At 43.6% G+C, this 20,768-nt stretch overlaps 1 protein-coding gene across 1 annotated transcript in view; it reads left to right on the top strand.

Moving 5' to 3' along the window:
- Positions 1 to 18,247: 18,247 nt before the first annotated feature.
- Positions 18,248 to 20,768, top strand: part of TIAM1 (TIAM Rac1 associated GEF 1) — a 240,106-nt gene continuing 237,585 nt past the window's right edge. Inside the window, exon 1 of the mRNA XM_037734462.1 lies at positions 18,248 to 18,478. The gene's annotated coding sequence lies outside the window, so the exon portion shown is untranslated. The remainder of the gene's footprint in view (positions 18,479 to 20,768) is intronic.

Here is a 20,768-nt window from a genome sequence, read left to right as displayed (position 1 = left end):
AGTTATGGTGTGGTTGGCCTGTCCTCTGTCCTTCCTCCCCCATCAACACATACCATTTTTCACTGGGTCCATCTGTCTGTCCGTTTGTCCATCTGTCCATTCATCCTTCCATGATCCCTGACCATCATGGTGTCAGCTATTCCAAGACTTGTTAGTAGAGAATATAGAACTCTTATTAACGATTCTGTAGTTAGAGCTGCACTTTCCTCTCCATCCATGGCTGATGTCTCAGTATTTTCTCAGTTACACCATCATATGCTCAAACATAACCTCCTCCCCTCCGTCACATCCACTGTAGTTGCTGGTGGGTCATTCATTGGCTCCCTCTGCAAAGGCAGGAGTGCAAGCGAGGTATTCAGCATCTGCCTTTAGGAACAGGACATACTGTGAAGCTTACCCTGCAATGACTTAAGAAAGCGTGCCTGTAATCTCAACTACTTGGGAAGCTGAAGTGGAGAATCGCTTGAACCCAGGAGGCAGAGGTTGTAGTGAGCTGAGATCACTCCACTGCACTCCAGCCTGAGCAACAGAGTGAGAGTTGGTCTCAAAAAAAAAACGGAAAGCTACTGGCTAGTGCTACTGTGAATATGTTTTTACCTTCCTGTAAAATGCTGAAATCACAGACTTTATTACTAGGACAATGGAGAAATGTATAAAGTCGATGCAAATGAGGCCAGCAGGCCTGTGTGTTGGGCAGAGGTGTCCTGGGGCTGTTTTGTTCTACACGTTACCTCATAGGTGTTTTTTTCTTGAAATTGCATACCACTGGCCAGGCGCGGTGGCTCACGCCTGTAATCCTAGCATTTTGGGAGGCTGAGGCGGGCGGATCATGAGGTCAGGAGTTTGAGACTAGCCTAGCCAATATGGTGAAACCCTGTCTCTACTAAAAATACAAAAAATTAGCTGGGCATGGTGGTACGGGCCTGTAGTCCCTGCTACTGAATAGGCTGAGGCATGAGGGTCACTTGAACCCAGGAGGTGGAGGTTGCAGTGAGCCAAGATTGTGCCACTGCACTGCAGCCTGGGCAGCAGAGGGGTACTCTGCCTCAAAAAAAAAAAAACAAAAACAAGCAAAAAAACATTGAACACTGCTGAATCTCTCTTTAAGAAAAACGCTTCAGCAAATATATAGGAAGAGGTTCCCCACCCTTTTTTTTCCTGTGGTTTCATTGCATGTTGTGTGGTTTTGGAGGTACTTCCTTGGGCTGCCCCAACCAACCAGAGTTTCCTCAGAACCGGAGAGCTGTCTTTTGGAAGGACTCTTAAGATTGTAATCTAGATGCTAGCAAAGCATCTCCAGCTGCTCCATTTTTAATTCTTAATTTGAGAATGATCAGCAGTTTCACAGAAGAGAGAAAAATCTAAGACATTCATCGTGTGATCATTCAGCATTTGGAAAAGGGAAAACGAGGACTGATTGAGGTAATAAACAAGGATGTTAATCAAGGAGAAGACATGGAAGGTGCGGTTTTAAAAGACATCATTAGAGGAAGCTTAGGGACTAACAAGACGTTTTTGCACATATATGTGGCATGGAGGAGTGTTGTGGATCACAGGAGCAGATCTTCTCTGCTTCTTACCCCTGCAAAACAACATCAGCAATGAAACCATTTAAAAGGCCGGTTGTGGTGGCTCATGTCTGTAATCTCAGCACTTTGGAAGGCCAAGGCAGCCAGATCGCTTCAGGCCAGGAGTTTGAGACCAGCTTTGCCAACATGTCGAAACCCTGTCTCTACTAAAAATACAAAAATTAGTCAGGTGTGATGGTAGGCATCTGTAATCCCAGCTACTCAGGAGGCTGAGGCAGGAGAATGGCTCGAACCTGGAAGGCGGTGGTTGCAGTGAGTCGAGATTACACCATGGGACCCCAGTCTGGTGACAGAGTGAGACTCTGTCTCAATAAATAAATAAGGAAAAAAAAAAAAACCGAAACCAAACAAACAAACAAAAAAACCCACAAAATTCTGGTCCTGTTAGAATGCTGGATTGCAAGGATCAGAAACCTAAGTTGATTTAGGGCCAAAGTGGGAATACATTTGGCTGTGTATCAATCAGTGTAAAGATGGGGTTAGGGGACAGCTGGACCCAGGGAAGTTAGCACCATCAAATGCTGTCTTTCATCCCTGTTTTCCTTGGATTAGTTCTTTTCAGGCCAGCTTGAACCAAACAGAAGCATGGCTGCCAGCAGTTCTAGGCTGACATCCTCAGTTTTTTTTTTGTTTTTTTTTTTTTTTGAGACGGAGTTTTGCTCTTGTTACCCAGGCTGGAGTGCAATGGCGCGATCTCGGCTCACCGCAACCTCCGCCTCCTGGGTTCAGGCAATTCTCCAGCCTCAGCCTCCTGAGTAGCTGGGATTACAGGCACGCGCCACCATGCCCAGCTAATTTTTTGGATTTTTAGTAGAGACGGGGTTTCACCATGTTGACCAGGATGGTCTCGATCTCTTGACCTCGTGATCCACCCACCTCGGCCTCCCAAAGTGCTGGGATTACAGGCGTGAGCCACCGCGCCGGGCCGACGTCCTCAGTTTTAAAACAAAAAAATTCCCAAGAAGTTTTCTGATTCGCTAATGTTGGTCGTGAACCCACCTCTGGACCAATCACTGTGTGCAAGGCTCAAGGTTCAGATGATCTCAGCTGGATCCTGTGCCCATCCTGTGGTTAGGGATGGTGGAGAAATATGGAGATGCCATACAGAGGAAAACAATCACAAATAAAGGGGGAAAGGAATGGTCTCTTCCTCCAATCCTATGCAAAAACACCCATCAGAGAACTCGATGCCCTGTATCTGATAGGGTATCCTAATCAGAAAATACAATGATGAACCACCTCACAGTATAAGAAGGAATGAGATTGAGTGTTCTCTGCCTTAAGGGGTGGTGGACTAGCATTGCTTTAAAAATAATTGTCAGCTGGGTGCGGTGGCTCATGCCTGTAATCCCAGTACTTTGGGAGGCCGAGGCAGGCAGATAACTTGAGGTTGGGAGTTTGTGGCCAGCCTGGGCAACTCATGATGAAATCTCTACTAAAAATACAAAAATTAGCCAGGTGTAGTGGTGGGAGCCTATCATCCCAGCTACTCAGGAGGCTGAAGCAGGAGAATCGCTTGAACCGGGGAGGCACATATTGCAGTGAGCCAAGATTGTGCCACTGCACTACAGCCTGGGTGACAAAACAAGACCTTTTCCCAAAAATAATAATAATAATTGTCACCATATTAATGGGTAATGGATCTATGACTTGAAGAGAAAGGCGAACGTTGGGTGGCTGTTTTGAATCTCTGGGTTCAGTGTGGAGTAAGTCAGCTGTTCCCTTCTCACTTACTTTCTAGTGCTTGTGGGTTGGAAGTGTCAAGTCCATAACTCATCCAGTCCAGTGACATCAGAGAGAGTAGAGGGAGAGAGTGGATGTACTCAACTCACTCTTATACTGCCTTCATTTTCAAATAAAGTCACAGGAAAGAGTGTGTGTGTGTGTGTGTGTGTGTGTGTGTGTATATATATATATATATATTATTATTTTTTTTTTTAAAGAGACAGGGTGACAAGCTGTCACCCTGTCAAGCTGTAGTACAGTGGTGCAATCATACCTTACTGTAACCTTGAATTCCTGGGCTCAAGCAATCCTTCTGTCTATCCTCTGTGGTAGCTGGGACTACAGGCATGAGCCACTGTGCCCAGCCAAGGAGCATGTTTTTATGTCAGTCATATATGTAGACTTGCATGCATATATATGTGTATATATATAAAATGCATGTATACACCTGTTCTTTCTATCTATCTGTCTATCTGTCTATCTATCTATGTATTTATCTATCTGTCTGTCTATCTAATCTATCTTCCTTAAAGGAATCCATGATAATATTATCTACTATTAGTTTAATAGTTGGAAGAGGATAATGTCTTAATGAACTAAATTTCACCTTTAGTTGTCTTATCTGCCGTTAAATGTCTTACTGATTGGGCTTTTGAGAGATTTAATGAAGCAGCGATATTTATACAGGATTTAAAATCTATAGCCAAAATCTAAAAGGCTTTCTTATTTGGGGAGGGGTTACTATTCACTGGGAAATACTGGTCTACAAGATAATTTATGTGGATTTTATTAACTGTTTTTAAATTGTGAAACATGCCACACATTAAGAACAGTCCACAAAACGTGACTATGCAGACTGCTGGGTAATGTGGCCGTCACCAGCTTCAGAAATGCAACTTGCCAGGCCCCAAGAAAGCCTCTCTTCCCATCCTGAATCACAGTTTTCTCCCTCCCTCCTAAAGATAACAACTGGGCTTGATTTTTATGGAATCATATTTTTGCTTTTTGTCACTCATTTAGTACTTGAGTGTACGTTCTTAAGCCCTGTACTTTAATTTTTCTTGTTTTTGAACTGTGTATTGGTGGAATCATACTTTATTAAGTATTCTGGGTCTGGATTTATTTCCTCAACTTTTCTCTTGAGTGTAGGTCTAGTTTGTACACTTTAATTATTACATCATTTCATGGTATAAATAGTCTATAACTTCATAATCTATTTTACTGCTGATGATGATTTGGGTTAGTTCCAATGTTTGGCTATTGTGAATAGTGCTACAATGGACTTTTTTTTTGGAGATACATTCCCTAGCACTCCTGTGCAGGTATTTCTTGGGGTGTATTTCTAGAATCGAAATTGCTGATTTTTTATCTTTACTAAAGTGGCTGACCCAATTACACTCTCCCTAGTAGGATAAGGGAGTTCCTCTTGCATCATGCCCTCAGAAAACATTGGTGTTATTAGTCATTTCAATTCTAGCTGTTCTGGTAATAAGTGGATTTCCTGGTTTGAATTTACACTTTGTAAATGTGAAAAATCAGTATGACCAAGCTCCTATTCATGGGTTTATTGGTCATTGGAATATTTTCTTTTGTGAACTGCCTGTCAAATCACTTGTCATTTTTAGTTGGTAGTTGATGTTTTTCTTATTGATTTGTACAGTGTGTGCATGTGTGTGTTTTAACCTATTCTGCATAATATCTCTTTGTTGGTTGCATGAGTTTCAAATATTGTCTTCCCATATGGCTTGCATTTTATTGTCTTATTTTTTAAGTAAATAAGTTTTTATCTGGAATGTAGTCAGAATGATCAGTTACTGGCTTTTTAATATCTGTCCTTTTAAAAAAAAAATCTTGAGATTACCCATAGTTACCTTGGATTGCAAAGTCTGATATAAATTGGTGCTTTGAAGCCTTCCTAGATAATACAAGGACATTAGAGTATATTAACTCCTTTTGTTCTCTACTGGATTTTAAGATATTGTTATAGTAAATTTTTTTCTTTCATACTATTCTAAACATCTAAGACATTATTGTTAATTATTATTATTATACTTCTGTCTGTCTTAAATTATCTTTATTTCTGCTGCATATAGAATTCTCAGTTGGCAGTGATTTTCTTCAAACACTTAGAAGACACCAGTTCATTATCTTCTGGCATCTGTTCTTGCTGAGAAGTCGGCTCTCTGCCTCATTGTTGCTTCTTTGTATAATAGATCATCAGTCTCCTTCTTGCTGCTTTTATGGTTTTTCTCTCTGCCTTTGGCTTTCTAGTTCTACTGTGACGTGTCTAGATATAAATATATTTTTATTTATTCTGTTCAGGGTTTATAGGACTTCTTGAATCTATGGATTGGTATCTTTGTTGCATTTTGGGAAATTTCCAGTGTATCTCTTCAGTCTAGTTCTCTTTTTTTCTTCATATTAGATCCTTTCACTGTATTATTATTATTATTATTATTTTTGAGATGGAGTCTAGCTCTGTCACCCAGGCTGGTGTGCAGTGATGTGATTCGGCTTGCTGCAACCTCTGCCTCCGGGTTCAAGTGATTCTTCTTCCTCAGCCTCCTGAATAGCTAGGAGTACAGGTGCCCACCACCAGGCCTGGCTAATTTTTTGTATTTTTAGTAGAGATGAGGTTTCACTATGTTGTCCAGTCTGGTTTCAAACTCCTGACCTCGTGATCCACCAACGTTGGCCTCCCAAAGTGCTGGGATTACAGGCGTGAGCCATCACGCCCAGCCTTTTCACTGTGTTTTCTATGTCTCCTGCCTTCTCTTTTCTTTTATTTTTGTCCCTTTACGCTTCATTTGGCCAACCTAATGTTGTGAAAAGAAAATGCTATTTTTTTCACTCAACAAATGTTTATATTTTTAGGTCCTGCTGTGTGCTAGGCAGTGTACTAGGTACTTAGGATACTTTGGTGATCAAAAGAGGCAAAGATCCTTGCCTTTGTGAATTACTATTTAAAAAATAATTGTTTCTTAATTGCAATGAGTTATGTCTTCATTTTAAATTAATTAAGTTTTACTTAATGATTTAGTGTTTTGGAGGTAGGAAATGATGTTTTAAAAAAGCAAAGTAGACCTGTTTTGGGCGGGTGGCATGGTGACACACACCCATAGTCCCAGCTACTCGGGAGGCTGAGGCAGGAGAATTGCTTGAACCCCAGAGGTGAAGGTTGTGGTGAGCCGAGATCACGCCACTGCACTCCATCCTGGGCGACAGAGCCAGACTTGATCTCAAAAAAAAAAAAAAAAAACCACCACCAAAAAAAAAAAAAAGAAGAAAGAAAAGAAAAAGGAAAAAGAAAGTTTCTCTTGCTCCCCAAGGCTAGGCTAACTAATAATAAGAAGAAGAAAGTTCCTACATTCTAATCGCCAGAACCTGTGAACGTTCCCTAAAATGGACTCCCAGATATGATTCAGTTTGTAGACATGGGGAAATGACCCTGGTTACCTGGGTGGGTCCTGACTAGAATCACAAAGATCCTTACAAGAGGGACACAGGAGAAGTTGGTCAGAGGGATGTCGATGTGACAATGGAAGCAGACATTGGAGGGATGTGGGTTTTCTTGCTCTGTTGCCCAGGTTGGAGTGCAGTGGTGTGATCTTGGCTCTTTGCAACCTCCACCTCCACCTCCCGGGTTCAAGCGATTCTTCTGCCTCAGCCTCCTGAGTAGCTGGGACTACAGGCATTCACTGTTATATCCAGCTAATTTTTATATTTTTAGTGGAGATGGGGTTTTATCATCTTGGCCAGGCTGGTCTCAAACTTTTGACCTCAGGTGATCCATCCGCCTCGGTCTAAGTGCTGGAATTACAGGCATGAGCCACCGCCCCCAGCTGAGGGACACATTTGAAGAAGGGGGAGGGGGCCATGAGCCAGGGATTATAGGTGGCTAAAAAGACAAGGACATGAGGTCCCTCAGTGCCTCCAGAAGAAATCAGCCCTGCCAGCCACTTGACCTTAGCCCAGGAAAGCTGATTGCTGGCTTCTGACCTCCAGAACTGTAAGAGAATAAATCTGTGTTATTTCCTTCCTTCCTTCCTTCCTTCCTTCCTTCCTTCCTTCCTTCCTTCCTTCCTTCCTTCCTTCCTTCCTTTCTTCCTTCCCTCCTTCCCTCCCTCCCTCTTTCCCTCCTTCCTTCCCTCCCTCCCTCCCTCCCTCCCTCCCTCCCTCCTTCCTTCCTTCCTTCCTTCCTTCCTTCCGTCTTTTTTTTTAAGACAAGGTTCTTGCTATGTTGCCCAGGCTAGTCTCAAATTCCTGGGTTCAAGTGATCCACCCACCTCAGCCTCCCAAAGTGCTGGGATTACAGGCGAGAGCCACTGTGCCCAGCCAATCTGGGTTGTTTTAAGCCGTGGGGTTTGTGGGAGTCGGTGACAGCAGCCACAGGAAATGCTCAACTTCTTCCTTGCATGGACTTTGCAGCATGACCACTCAGTATAGAGGCTTGGATCTGAGCTTCTCTGGTCCACGGCCTAGTAAAGTTCGAGATGGCTTTGCCCTATGCTAAGCATCTTACTTCTGTTAAGACAGTTTATTCTCATGACAACGTCTATGAGGGAGGCATTGTCATGTCTCAGCTTTATGTGTGTAGTCATAGAATTAGAGAGGTTAAGTGATTTGGTTAAGATCATGCAGCTAGTAAGTGAGGGAGCCAGACAGAATATGAATCTAGACAATCTGAATCTAGATCAGAAGTTCTCTCCATTTGATCTCACTATAATCTTGTAAGCGAGCCGAGTGAGAAGGCTCACCCAGTACCTGTAATCCCAGGACCTTGGGAGGCCAAGACAAAAGAATCCTTTGAGCCTAGGAGTTCAAGGTTGCAGTGAGCTGAGATCACATCACTGCACTCCAGCCTGGCCTACAGAATGAGACCCCTTCTTTAAAAAAACAAACAACAGCCGGGCGCGGTGGCTCAAGCCTGTAATCCCAGCACTTTGGGAGGCCGAGGCGGGTGGATCANAGAAAAATACCTGGGCGCAATGGCATATGCCTATAATCCCAGCACTTCGGGAGGCTGAGGTGGGCGGATCACTTGAGGCCAGGAGTTTGAGACCAGCCTGGCCAACATGACAAAACCCTGTCTCTACTAAAAATACAAAAATTAGCCATGTGCGATGGCAGGCGCCTGTAGTCCCAGCTACTCAGGTGACTGAGGCAGGAGAATTGCTTGAACCTGGGTCGTGGAGGTTGTAGTGAGCCGAGACTGCCCCATTACAATCCAGCCTAAGAAACAGAGCGAGACTCTTTCTCAAAAGAGAAAAAATAAATCAGGGAAGTAAGAAAGGAAATGTGCCAGGGATGAAGAATGGACGTGGTGGGGTGGGGCCCCTGGCCAGGAGGACACCTTCATGGAGAAGGTGACGTTGTACAAAGACTTCAAGTCTAAGGTCACCTGCATATGCAGAAGAAGAACAAGTTTACAAGGGACCAAACAGACCAAGTTGTTCGCATGTCCTTAAGAAAACGAAAACCGATATTCATGCCAAAGGCCAAGAATATTGTTTTTGGTTACTGAAATGGAATGAGCCAAGAATATTGTTTTTGGTTACTGAAATGGAATGAGCCAGTAGTATCTGTGTGTATGTGCCAGTATGTGTCTGCCAGACAAGTAATGGGCAGTTCATTAGCTGCTACATTTTTTTTTGGTGATGGGGGAACAGTGTCTGGTGGGTGTTTCTGCAGGACACTGCTGACCTCAGACCCAGCCGACCTGACTAATTTTTGCCAATGGAAAGTTATGTGTGTAAGGGATTACAGCTGTTCTTTAATGGGCTGAGTTCATCTGCGGCCAGAAAAAGAACAAAAGCTCCCAGGGTACAGGGCATTGGGAGGGGTCAGAAGCCTGAATCATAAGCCTGAGCCTAAGCAAGGTGAGTGAAGTTGCTGAGGCTGAGAAAAAGTCAGAGAGGGCTGATCTTGGTGTCTGCCCCATCGCAGCGAGGATCTCACCTGGGCAGGTTGTCCGTGTTGTGGTCCCATGCTGAGAAATTCCCTTTCTCAGAAACTAGGCATCCGATGGTAGAGTGTTGAGCTCTGGTGTTTTAGGTGATGTGGTGAAGTGTTTGTTAACTTGCTGGCTGAGCCTGCTCCACACAGTGTTCCTGGCACCGGTACCAAGAGTTACACATGTGTATCGTCCCTGTGAGTCACCTGTCATGTTTTACCGGGAAGTTGGGTGGTTCAGCTGCAAGCAAGATTCTGTTCGGTATGGATTTCTTTTGATTGTGACCCAACGTTAGTACTTCAGGGAGGTATTATAAATAGGTCAGTATAAAATATCCCCCAGCAGTTAATTATCTCAGTCCAGAGTTCGAACTTGCCTCTTCCGGCGGCGGGGGGTGCGGTGGGGGGGGCTTGGTTCTGTGAAAGGGCCTCGTGAATACATGTAGGAGACTCCCACACATCCATTATGCATATTATTTGCCTATTGTGCAATTTAGTTGGCTCACGTTAGATACCTTGATCACTCACCTTTCTCAGACAGAGTGATGATTAACTTCCAGGAGCTTCATGACAAACCTTCAAATATGTTGCTTGCCTGCCACATTTGTCCTTGAGAGGGGATGAGGTTCTCCATGAGTAAGTGTAGGCTTTTGGAGTAATACTCAGTCCTCTGACTGTGAGCCCAGATGCTGAGATTCATGAAACAAAAGGTAATGTTTAGTAATAATGAGGCTCGGAATTGGCTGATGCCTGTAATCCAGCACTTTGGGAGGCCGAGGTGTGCAGATCGCTTGAGGTCTGGAGTTTGAGACCTGCTCAGCCAACATGGTGAAACCCCGACTCTACCAAAAATACACAAATTAGTTGGGTGTGGTGGCGGGCGCCTGTAATCTCAGCTACTTGGGGGTCTGAGGCACGAGAATCGCTGGAACCCAGGAGGTGAAGGTTGCAGTGAGCTGAGATCACACCACTGCACTCCAGCCTGGGCAACAGAGTGAGACCCTGTCTCAAAATAATAATAATAATAATAAAAACAAATAAATCGAATGTAAGGATGATAAGATTGTAGCCCAAATGCAGTAGTGAGGTTGGAGAGGGTTGGGGCCTCAGCTTCACAGAGACTAGGTTAGAATTTTAGGCCTGCCTCTTACTTGTTGAGTGGCTTTGGGCAGTTCATTTAACCTCTCTGTGCCTCAGTTTTCTTTGTCTGTCAAATGGGTCTAGTAGTAAGTAGTACCTTGCTGAGTTGTCATGAGGTTCAGATATAAAATTGAATGACCAGCCCCTAGCCTTCTGACTTTCACAGAGAAAGTGCTCAGGAAATGTCAGCAACTGATTGTCATCAGAGTTGTCTTCACATAGCTTTATGAGGGAAATTCTCCTATTCCCATTTTACAGGTGAGAGACTGAGGCTTTATGAAGATTAAAGGATTGGCCTGCAACTGGAAGAGGAACTTCTGGCCGATCCACAATTCTCACTTAGACTGCCTGGCACCCCTGCTTATGTCTTAACTCCTGAAATTACCACGGGTTGAGGGTACACCTGAATGTGGTCAGTTACCATGTCCCATTTAATATTTGCAATTAAGAATTTGGGTTTGGGCTGGGTGTGGTGGCTCACGCCTGTAATCCCAGCGCTTTGGGAGGCTGAGGCGGTCAGATCACATGAGGTCGGGAGTTCGAGACCAGCCTGACCAACACGAAGAAACCTCATCTCTACTAAAAATACAAACTTAGCCAGGCATGGTGGCGCATGCCTGTAATCCCAGCTACTCAGGAGGCTGAGGCAGGAGAATCGCTTGAACTCGGGAGGTGGAGGTTGGGTGAGCTGAGATCGCACCATTATACTCCAGCCTGGGCAACAAGAACAAAAACTCCGTCTCAAAAAAAAAAAAAAGAATTTGTGTTTGATTAATTTCCCATTAGGGTTCTGGACTCCTGTCTGACCCTTTTTGGTTTCTTGATCTGCTTTGCAATTTGGGATTGGGATGGGTTGGTGGAAGCCAGCTGTTCCATACAGCTGTGACTCTACCATACTGTGCAAAGGTGTGCCTTGTTTTATCTTTATAATTGTGAAAGATTTACCTTGATAAATGAGGCAATGTCATTTTATCAGTCATCTGGGTGTGCGAAGATCACGGTGATTTGACAGGGAGAGCTGGTTTATGGAAGGCTTGGTTAATGTGCGTAAAGCTTTGATTAGTTTTGTTTTCAGCAGCAACTTTTTTGTTACTTTTTTTTTTTTAATTGAGGCAGAGTCTTGCTTGTTGCCCAGGCTGCAGTGTAGTGGCATGGTTACGACTCACTGCAACCTTCGCCTCCGGGATTCAAGCTATTCTTGTGCCTCAGCCACTTAAATAGCTGAGATTACAGGTGTGCGTCACCACACCTGGCTTATTATTTATTTATTTATTTATTTATTTTAATATTAGAGATGGGGTTTCCACTGTGTTGGCCAGGCTGGCCTTGAACTTCTGACCTCAAGTGATCTGCCCACCTTGGCCTCCCAAAGTGCTGGGATTTTAGGCATGAGTCACTGCACCACACCAGCACCTTTTTTTTTTTTTTTAAAGCTACATATATTTGAGCCAAAAAGTTGAAAATGATATTTTTGGAATCTTCTTTTAAAAGTTGTAGTAAAATGCATATAACATAAAACTTGCCATTTTAACCATTTTAAAATATACACTTAAGCGGCGTTAATTGCATTCACAATGTTGTACAACCATCACCACTATCTATGTCGAAAACTTGGACATAAGTGGAGTTACGCAGTATTCGTCCTTTTGTGTCTGACTTTTTCACTTAACGTAATATTTTCAAGGTTCACCCATGTAGCAACACAGATCAGAACTTCATTACTTTAAATGGCTGAGTAATATCCCATTGCAGAGATATGCCACATTTTGTTTATTCATTCCTCTGCTGATGGGCACACAGACTGCTTCCATCCCTTGGCTATTGGCTCAATGAATAGTCACAGACAATTGAAAATGATGGTATTTTGTGGTGTTAGCAGAGATGCACTTTCTTATTTTTTATTTTTTTGAGACACTGTCTTGCTCTGTTGCCTAGGCTGGAGTGCAGTGGCGTGACGTGAAAACATTGAGAACATGATAAACGCTAAGCTTGTTCAAGATACAGGGTTGGCTTATTTCCTGACTGAAAATTGTCTTGACATGTTTCGTGCCCATTTGTCCGTTTACAGACAGTGTTGGGCATATGCCCAGTACAAAGCCTGTTAACCCACACATTCCATTGCTAATAGGCATCTATTATTTTAAGTTCCCATTTTACTGAAGGGTAGGCAGAGTGGCTTGCTCTACGTTATTATGGTTGTCGTTGGAACGTGGACTTGAACCGGGTCTTCTCAGTTTGTATCCTTGCTTCTCTCATGACCAAATGAGGCCTCCCCAGTGGGACACTCCCTGATCCAGCTTTTTCAAGAGGCTATACTGAGGATTATAAAGCTATCCTGGCATTCTTTGAAGAAAAGGCAGGACTGAAATTAGAACTTGACCTTTTAGCTTCTTAAATTAGTTATTCTATATTATCTTGTGTCTAGTGCCAATGGCAGTTATTATTGTTTATTGCTGCTGAGCAGGGAGGTATCTGAAAGGTTCCCAAACTAGGAAAAACTTAGATGCTTTTACCCCCGCGAATACATGCACCATTTGTACAAGGCACCCGGGGCCCTTGAAATCCACAGCCTTACTGTGTGTGTGGGTGGGACAGCATCTGGCCCCATATGGTTTATGGTTGGTAGGAACTAAGAGCTCATGGGCGTTTCCTCGGCCTTCTTTGTCACCTTTATCCTCTGGTTGCACCTCCTCCCTTTTCCCTTCATCCTTTCAGTCACAAACCTGGCTTCACTTACAAGAATGTGGGCCATCAAGGAGTGCTGACCCTCTTGGCTTTGACTTGTTAGATGAAAGTTGTTCTTCTGTAAGGAAATCTAATTTTGGGGGTGATGAAAGCAATGGGGGCTTTAAAATCATGGAAACATATAATTGGAAGATAGAACTCAGAAGGCAGAGAAAATTAAATCGAACGTCATCATTTTATGGTCAAGGAAATTGAAGCCCTTGGATTTTAGGGAATTTTCCACACAGTTCCTGCAATGCATTCTGGAGATGGTGCTTAACAGCTGAGAGTTTCCTGGCCTCTTTTGGCTGGCCCTCTATTTTTTAAGAGTATCTCTATGTATTTGTTTTTCTGTTTTCAGATAGGGAAAACTAGGTAAAGAGTCTCTGAGTTTGGTTGGCATAAGGTTTGCTTTGAAGTTGTAAAACATTCTTGCATCAAATCAAATTTAACGAACTGTTTTTGTTTTTTTTAATTTGCCTTTAAAAGGTGAATCTTGTTTGTCTCTCAGAGAAAAGAAAGACCCCATCCAGGGCTGAAACAGGTGTTTAAAGTGTTTTCAAATGTGGCAGTATTCTTGAGCAGACAGACTCTCAGATCACCTAGCATGGGAGTGGGGGGGCTGAATCCATATTTAGACCTTTCATCAGTTTCAAATATAAAAAATTGATTTTGGCAATCAGTTGGCAGTCAACCACAAAATGTATTTATGAACAACCTTCTGCATTTTCATAGCCATTCCAAATATGGATTCCATTAACAGGATCCGAATTTGGAACTGCAGTCATGCTGGGAAGTTGTGTTTGGATTCAGGTGATTTGATGGTGTTAACACCCCTGTTGTGTATCACCTAACATGAGGAAGAGCACACTCTTCCCTGGCCTTGCTGCTGATAGGCTGTTGCTAGGTGACATAGGTGAGGACGGGTTGGTGCCAGCACTTCTTACCTTGTGGTTGTTCTATGAAGGTTTGAAAAGGTGCAGGTAAGTTCCGTGGGTGATGGCTTCAAATTCACAGACCTTGAAGACACCTTGATTCCTGACCAAGTTGGTTCTGGAGATCCTTGAACAGCAATCCAGAAAATGCTTGCTTTTGTAAGCCATCTGTGTCATTGAGAATGTGATTTGAAAGGAATTTTAAAGGCCAGCTATTGTAGATCTGTAAAGAGAGATTGAGCAAGCTGAACACTGAGTTGAAATTTTTGGAGAGAATAAGCTTACATAAACTCTCCATACGTTTTCATTTCTGAGTGTAAATCCACTTGACAAAGGGAGAAAGAAGTTCAGCGCTTTGTGACCTTTTCTCCACGTACTACATATTGTTTGCCAACATGAATTCATTTTTTGTGTGGTCCCCTTCTGTCTGTTTAGCCAGCTTTTGTGCAAATACCCACTAACAATTCAAATCCCTTCTAAGGCTGTCATGGTTTACAGTTTCTCTGAATGTTCATGCATAAATCTTTTCTTTTGCTGCGATGTGTATTATTTTTGTATCATTCAACATCATCCCCAGGTTCTTCCCGACCTTGAGAAATTACAGTAACAACAAAAGTCAGCTGTGCTCCCCCTACTGGTTGCATTTCTTTGGTGCAGAAATAGTGTACATTCGTGCATAAGTTCATTGCTATTGATGGGGCTTGGACCTGTGTTCATGTTTTCTTTTCCTAAATTTGCATAACTTTTAAAAAGCAAAACTAGTGGCTTTCAACACCACAGGTTAAGAAGCTGGTACTTTAAGAGGGATAGGGCATCTTCCTTCCTGCCCACTTGTCTAGTAGTGTTGCGGGGGAACCCACAGCTTGGCATTCTTCCTGGACAGGAGGACACAGCCCTTCTGCTATAGGAGTAAATTCTCGGAGGCTAAGTCCTGCTTCCCTTTGAGGCCTGAGGCCAATGCCTGGGGCCTCTCCAGTTCTGATATTGGAGTTTCACCTGTATCAGGTCAGCCCTTCTGTTCAGATCTGTGAAAACCTGCCTGCCACTATATGGAGCCAGCGGGGATTATGTAATGTGTTCACATGTTGCTCAGACTCTTGATCTCAAGATATTTTTCTTTAGAAGCATCTACAGGGGACCTTTTACTTTTAGACCCAAGAGATAGGGAAGAAGGTGGGGACTGTTTGGCTTAATCCAACACGTATGTATTGCATCCCCACCATATATGTGGGTTCAAGAAGATTCAAGATGAGCAAACCTTCTGTTCCCTGCCTCCCCCAAAGGAAACACTATGTAACAACAAAAACAGCTCTTCTCTCCCTCCATGCAGAAATTAAATAATAATATCAGAAAGAAGGGGGAAAAAAGTATATGGCCTCCCAGAACTAAAAACCCTTGTTAGGTAATCATGAGACCAGAAAACCTGTAGGCAAGATGTGTTAGCCCACTGCTCTGACCGCAGACTTCGTGGTGCTTAACTTCCTCTTCCCATGAGTGATCTGTAACATTCTTTTCTATATGCTGTAATGAGATGAAGCGCCTTCCTGTTCTGAGTGGGGTACTTCCAGCGTAGTCTCGTGATTGTCATCAGAGAAATGACTGATGGGCCACGATAAGCCCGCTTTGTTTCTGTATCTGTCACATCTCTCTCTGCACACCATGTCAGCTTCCCTGAAGTAGGTGATCTCTGATTCTTAAACCAGTGCCCCCTGGCTCTACATCCTCTTCCTCCCACCCCTTTCATGAATGTTTTCATCTAAATTCAGCGTAAGTCATTAGCTTGATGAGTGCATGGATGCCAAGGCTGTACCCAAAACCATGGGATGCTTTCCTGCCTCTGATCTCAGTGTCTGCTTTCTTCTGAGCCCATATGTATGGTTCTCAGCCATTGAATGCTGCACAGTGGAAAAGGAGAAGTGTTGCTTCATATTTTTATAAGTCCCTGGAGAGACCTTTCAAATTGATGATGCTATATGGAATAGATGGAATACATTAATTAAGTGACAGGTGAGAGTGAAACTTCTAAACTGGGGTTTCTCAGCAGCAGCACTATTGGCATTTGTGGCTGAAGAATTCTTTGTCATGGGGCCTGTTTTATGCATGATAGGATGTTGAGGAGCATCTCTGGACTCTGCCTACCAGATGTCAGCAGCACCGCCAGCTGTGACAACCAAAAATGCCTTCAGATATTACCAGATGTTCCCCAGAGGCAAAATCACCTCCAAATAAGGACCGCTGCTCTATCCGGACAATCTTCTCTTTCTTCATTCTGTTTGTTTGTTTATTTATTTTCAAGACAGTCTCACTCTGTCACCCAGGCTGGAAGTGCAGTTGTGTGATCTTGGCCCACTGCAACCTCCACCTCCTGGGTTCAAGTGATTCTCCTGCTTCAGCCTCCTGAGTAGCTGGAAATACAGGTGCACGCCACCACGCCTGGCTAATTTGTGTATTTTTAGTAGAGATGGAGTTTCACCATGTTGGCCAGGCTGGCCTCAAACTCCTGACCTCAGGTGATCCACCTGCCTTGGCCTCCTGAAGTTCTGGGATTACAGGCTTGAGCCACCATGCTCATTTCATTTCTTTTAGATACGTTTGCGGACACTTTTGTTTATTTCCTTAATTCATTTTTCAAGTAATGATTAGATTTTCTGCTTATACCAGCCTTTATGTGAGTTACCAAGAATATAAAGATGAACCAGGCATCTCTTTCTTCATGTTCATGTGCATATGAATATATATGTGAATATATGGATATATATGAATATATATATATATGAATATATATCCATATATTGAGTCAAGTTTAAATGTATCTGAAAGTTCCCTTTTTGGAGTATTGTTTCTGGGCTGTCTCCCTGGCTGGCATTTGAGTCATTATGACTTCTTTAATGAATGTTGTGTTTCTATTTTTGTAGCCTGTGTCTTTGGGTAAAGTTCCTTATAGCATGGATGAGTATCCTTAGTTTTTGGCACAACTTTTAACCTTATGAAATGATAATGCTCTATTAATCTGTCAATTTCATCCATGAATGCTTCAACCATCTCAGATATAGCTTCTCACTTGTCACTTTAGATTTACTGTGTTCTTCTTTTGTGATTTCTTTTGTTCTCTTTAACCAGCCACCTGAAGCTTCATTTAACCTGAGGTCATTTTAAGTTTTATTTAAGGAAACTTCTGTTTGGAAACCAGGGTCCAGCACAGTAGAGAGGTGTCCATGGAGTGGCTTCCTGGTGAACTTTAAGTTAGCATGTTCCCGTTAACATTTTTAGAAACTGTGATACAAAAATTGCTCATGGGAAATGAAATGTGGGGCATTTTCTTTCCAGGGGGAAGGAAAGAGGGGTGTATTTCAGCGAGGAAAAGGGTTGCAGATAGTTTCCACTACGTTAGTAATTTTAATTTTTTATGCTTCATGGTGGGCACTTGGGTGTTCATTACATTCTTTTCAAATATATGGGGTGTGTGTGTGTGTGTGTGTGTGTGTATGTGTGTATATATATATATATATATATATAATTATTATTTTTTTTTTGAGACAATCTCGCTCTGTCGCCCAGGTGCGATCTTGGCTTACTGCAACTCTGCCTCCCAGGTTCAAGTGATTCTCCTGCCTCAGCCTCCTGAGTAGCTGGGATTATAGGCACGCATCATCACGCCTGGCTAATTTTTGTATTTTTAGTAGAAATGGAGTGTCACCATGTTGGTCAAGCTGGTCTCGAACTCCTGACCTCGTGATCTGCCCACCTTAGCCTCCAAAGTGCTGGGATTACAGGCGTGAGCCACCGCACCTGGATGTATATTTGAAATACTTTCTAGTACATATTAAAGGAAAGGCAGCTAACTGAAAGTTTGGTTCCTATTTTTCTGCCCTTCACTGGTTTTCAGTAGATATTTGGGAGTCAGGTCTCCACTTGATGAACTACCCACGTTTCTTCCCGTGAAGGACTTGTGGGGGGTGCTTATGTAATATTCCCGGACTTTTACATCTTTTAAGAGGCGCTGCTTCTTGCCATGTGCTGTAGAAAAATATTAGATAGTCACTTGTGCTTTGTGCAGGGTGAGCAGGTTCATCCGTAAAATGGTTAAGACCTGTTCGAAATACATTGCTCCCAAGGATGCGGTGGGCAGGGTGCTGGGATTCTGAGTGACAGCCGGCGAATGCCGGAGAGAAGAATTAAATTGGAGAGGGAGGCGGAGAGGAGGGAGGTGATGGTGGGAGGAGGAAGGGAGGAGCGACCAACCCTCTCCAACACACCCAAGTGACCAGATTCATCATAGCACGAAACTTCACAAGTTACACCCACTGCCTCTTCCAGCAGCTGGGGAAGGCTGCTGCTTCCTCATTTCTGTTACTGGAAGTTTGAGAGATGTGAAGCCAGACGGGAGAAACGTGCGCGCCTTGTTGAGCAGGGGTGAGCTTGAATTTTGAAATCGATTCTTTCCACCGGCGAATCTCTGTGTCGGGTGGTCGGGGGCGGACAGCCTATTGAGGCCCTGGGCGAGGATAGGTGAGAGCCCTGAGCTAAGCCGTGCAGCTGGGGCGGGTGAACCGTGCGCCCCCGAGCCCCTTCCCAGATCGAGCCAGCGCGTCTCCAAGCTGCTCGGCGCGCGTTGCCTGCTGAGCTCCGGGGACGCCGGCGACGTTGGTTCTGGCTCCAGGGTACAGAGATTCGGGCTTTGAAAGCTTCTTCTTTCCTCCTTGACTTCTGTAAGCGAGGATCATTGTATGGGATAGGGGGTTGGGGAGGAGACCGCGGGATCCTCTCACCCATCCAGGATGCGTCCTGCCGGGGGCTGTCCCGCTGCGAGTTGGGTATTTGCAGGTCAGTACTATTGAAAATGAACCCCACGGCAGGCTTGGGAGTCAAGGGAAAAAAAAGTTCCGAAGAAATATTCAGAAGCTGTGGCTCGCGACCGCACCTGGATGGGAGTCCTGGAGTGAGACATGGGAAGTCTCGGATTTCTCGTTAATTTTATATCTGATTAAATTAGTTCAGCTCTAGGTTCCTGGCTGTGGAGATGTGATTTGTTTATCTGGAACATTTTTTTTTTTTTTAATGTCTGTCTTTATGTGACAGCTAGGCTTATCTTTGGATTGATTGCCTAAGTCAATTTTGGGTGGGGTGTGAGAGGAAGTTTGGGTGGAGGGTGGCACTGGGGGCTGGGATCATTGCAAGTGACAGTATGTTCCAGCAAAGGACAAACCTGGCCCAAATGAGGCTTCTCACAGACAGGCTATAGGTTTTATTTCAAGCCTGGAGCTGGTCAGTGGGCTTCCATTGGGCCTGGGTCTGCAGGGATCAGATGGAGGCTATTGGGTTAACTAATGATTGCAGTTATTTCCTACCTGATCAACAACTTAGTAATATACCAGTAGCTGGAGCTGGTTTTTGTTTCTCGTAAGCAGATCCTTCATGAGAATGTTTACAGAATCGTCTTACTTTTAGGGGAAGAAATGAAGGTGAAAAATGTGTGGCTCCTGTTGTATTTATAGCAAGCCAAATGCTGTTTCCCGGGTCTGGGGTGGGTCCAATCAGAAAAACATCAGTAGCTGGTTTTATCATTTTTCTGATATCAAAGTGGAATTGCCTGACTTTCTCAGCATACCTTTCCTTGAACTTTGGGGGTCAGGAGGCAGGCTGCTGGGCCACAGTTCACTTAGCTTGCTCTGACTCGTGCTTCCTTGAAGTTAAAGATACAGATGGAAAGGAAATTACTTTTTTTTTTTTTCCCATTTATTTATTTTATTGCATTTTAGGTTTTGGGGTACATGTGAAGAACATGCAAAATTGTTGCATAGGAACACACGTGGCAGTGTGATTTGCTGCCTTCCTCCCCATCACCTACATCTGGCATTTCTCCCCTTGCTATCTCTCCCCAGCTTCCCACCCCCCACCGTAGGAAATTACTTTTAAACCATATTAGACGTGGCCTAGGGAAGGACAACAGGTTGTATGATCCAATGCTAGAGCCCTGAGTTCTAGCTGGTTTTGGGCTCAAGAAAGGACCCAGTGGCAGGTAGATGTGAAATTGATGCTGACAGGAGGCTTGCGACCCACTCCCTCAGGCCCCCACCCCCCAAGGAACCTTTAGTAACCCATTTGACACTAAAGACAACCAAATTGGATCTCATGATAATGCTGGTGAAACTGACTAATAGAGTTTTATGGAACAATAATTCTTAGCTAGAGAAAGGGGAAATGCATTATTCATGGAGCAAAGGTTTTTAGATGTTGTCACATGGAACTGTTAGAAGATACCATCATGCGGGCATTTGAAATTGGGGTTAATGCTGTTATATGACCATGCAGATGTGAGAGAAAATGGCAGTTTCTGTATTGTTATCTTTTCATATTGTCTCCCCACCTCGCCCAGTAAATAAGCTGGTTCGTCTCTCGTTGGTTATATTTTAAATTTTATTCACATATTTCTTCTTTTTAGAGATGGGGTCTTGCTCTGTTGCCCAGGCTAGACTCGAACTCCTGGGCTCAAGTGATCCTCCCACCCCAACCTCCTGTGTAGCTAGGACTGTAGGCTTGTGCTACCATGTCTGACTGTTTGTTAACTGTTAATTTGTTTAATAGATACCAGACCATTTACAGAAATTTTCCCATTTCATATACAATTTCAGATTTATTGGTATAATATTGAACATGATATCCTCATAACATTTTTAAAGACGATAGCATCTGTAGCTATGTT

The sequence above is a fragment of the Cebus imitator genome, unplaced genomic scaffold (assembly GCF_001604975.1).
Source record: "Cebus imitator isolate Cc_AM_T3 unplaced genomic scaffold, Cebus_imitator-1.0 Scaffold621, whole genome shotgun sequence".
Taxonomy (NCBI): domain Eukaryota; kingdom Metazoa; phylum Chordata; class Mammalia; order Primates; family Cebidae; genus Cebus; species Cebus imitator.
The sequence above is the reverse complement of the archived record's forward strand: the minus strand, read 5'-3'. Positions and strand labels throughout refer to the sequence as shown.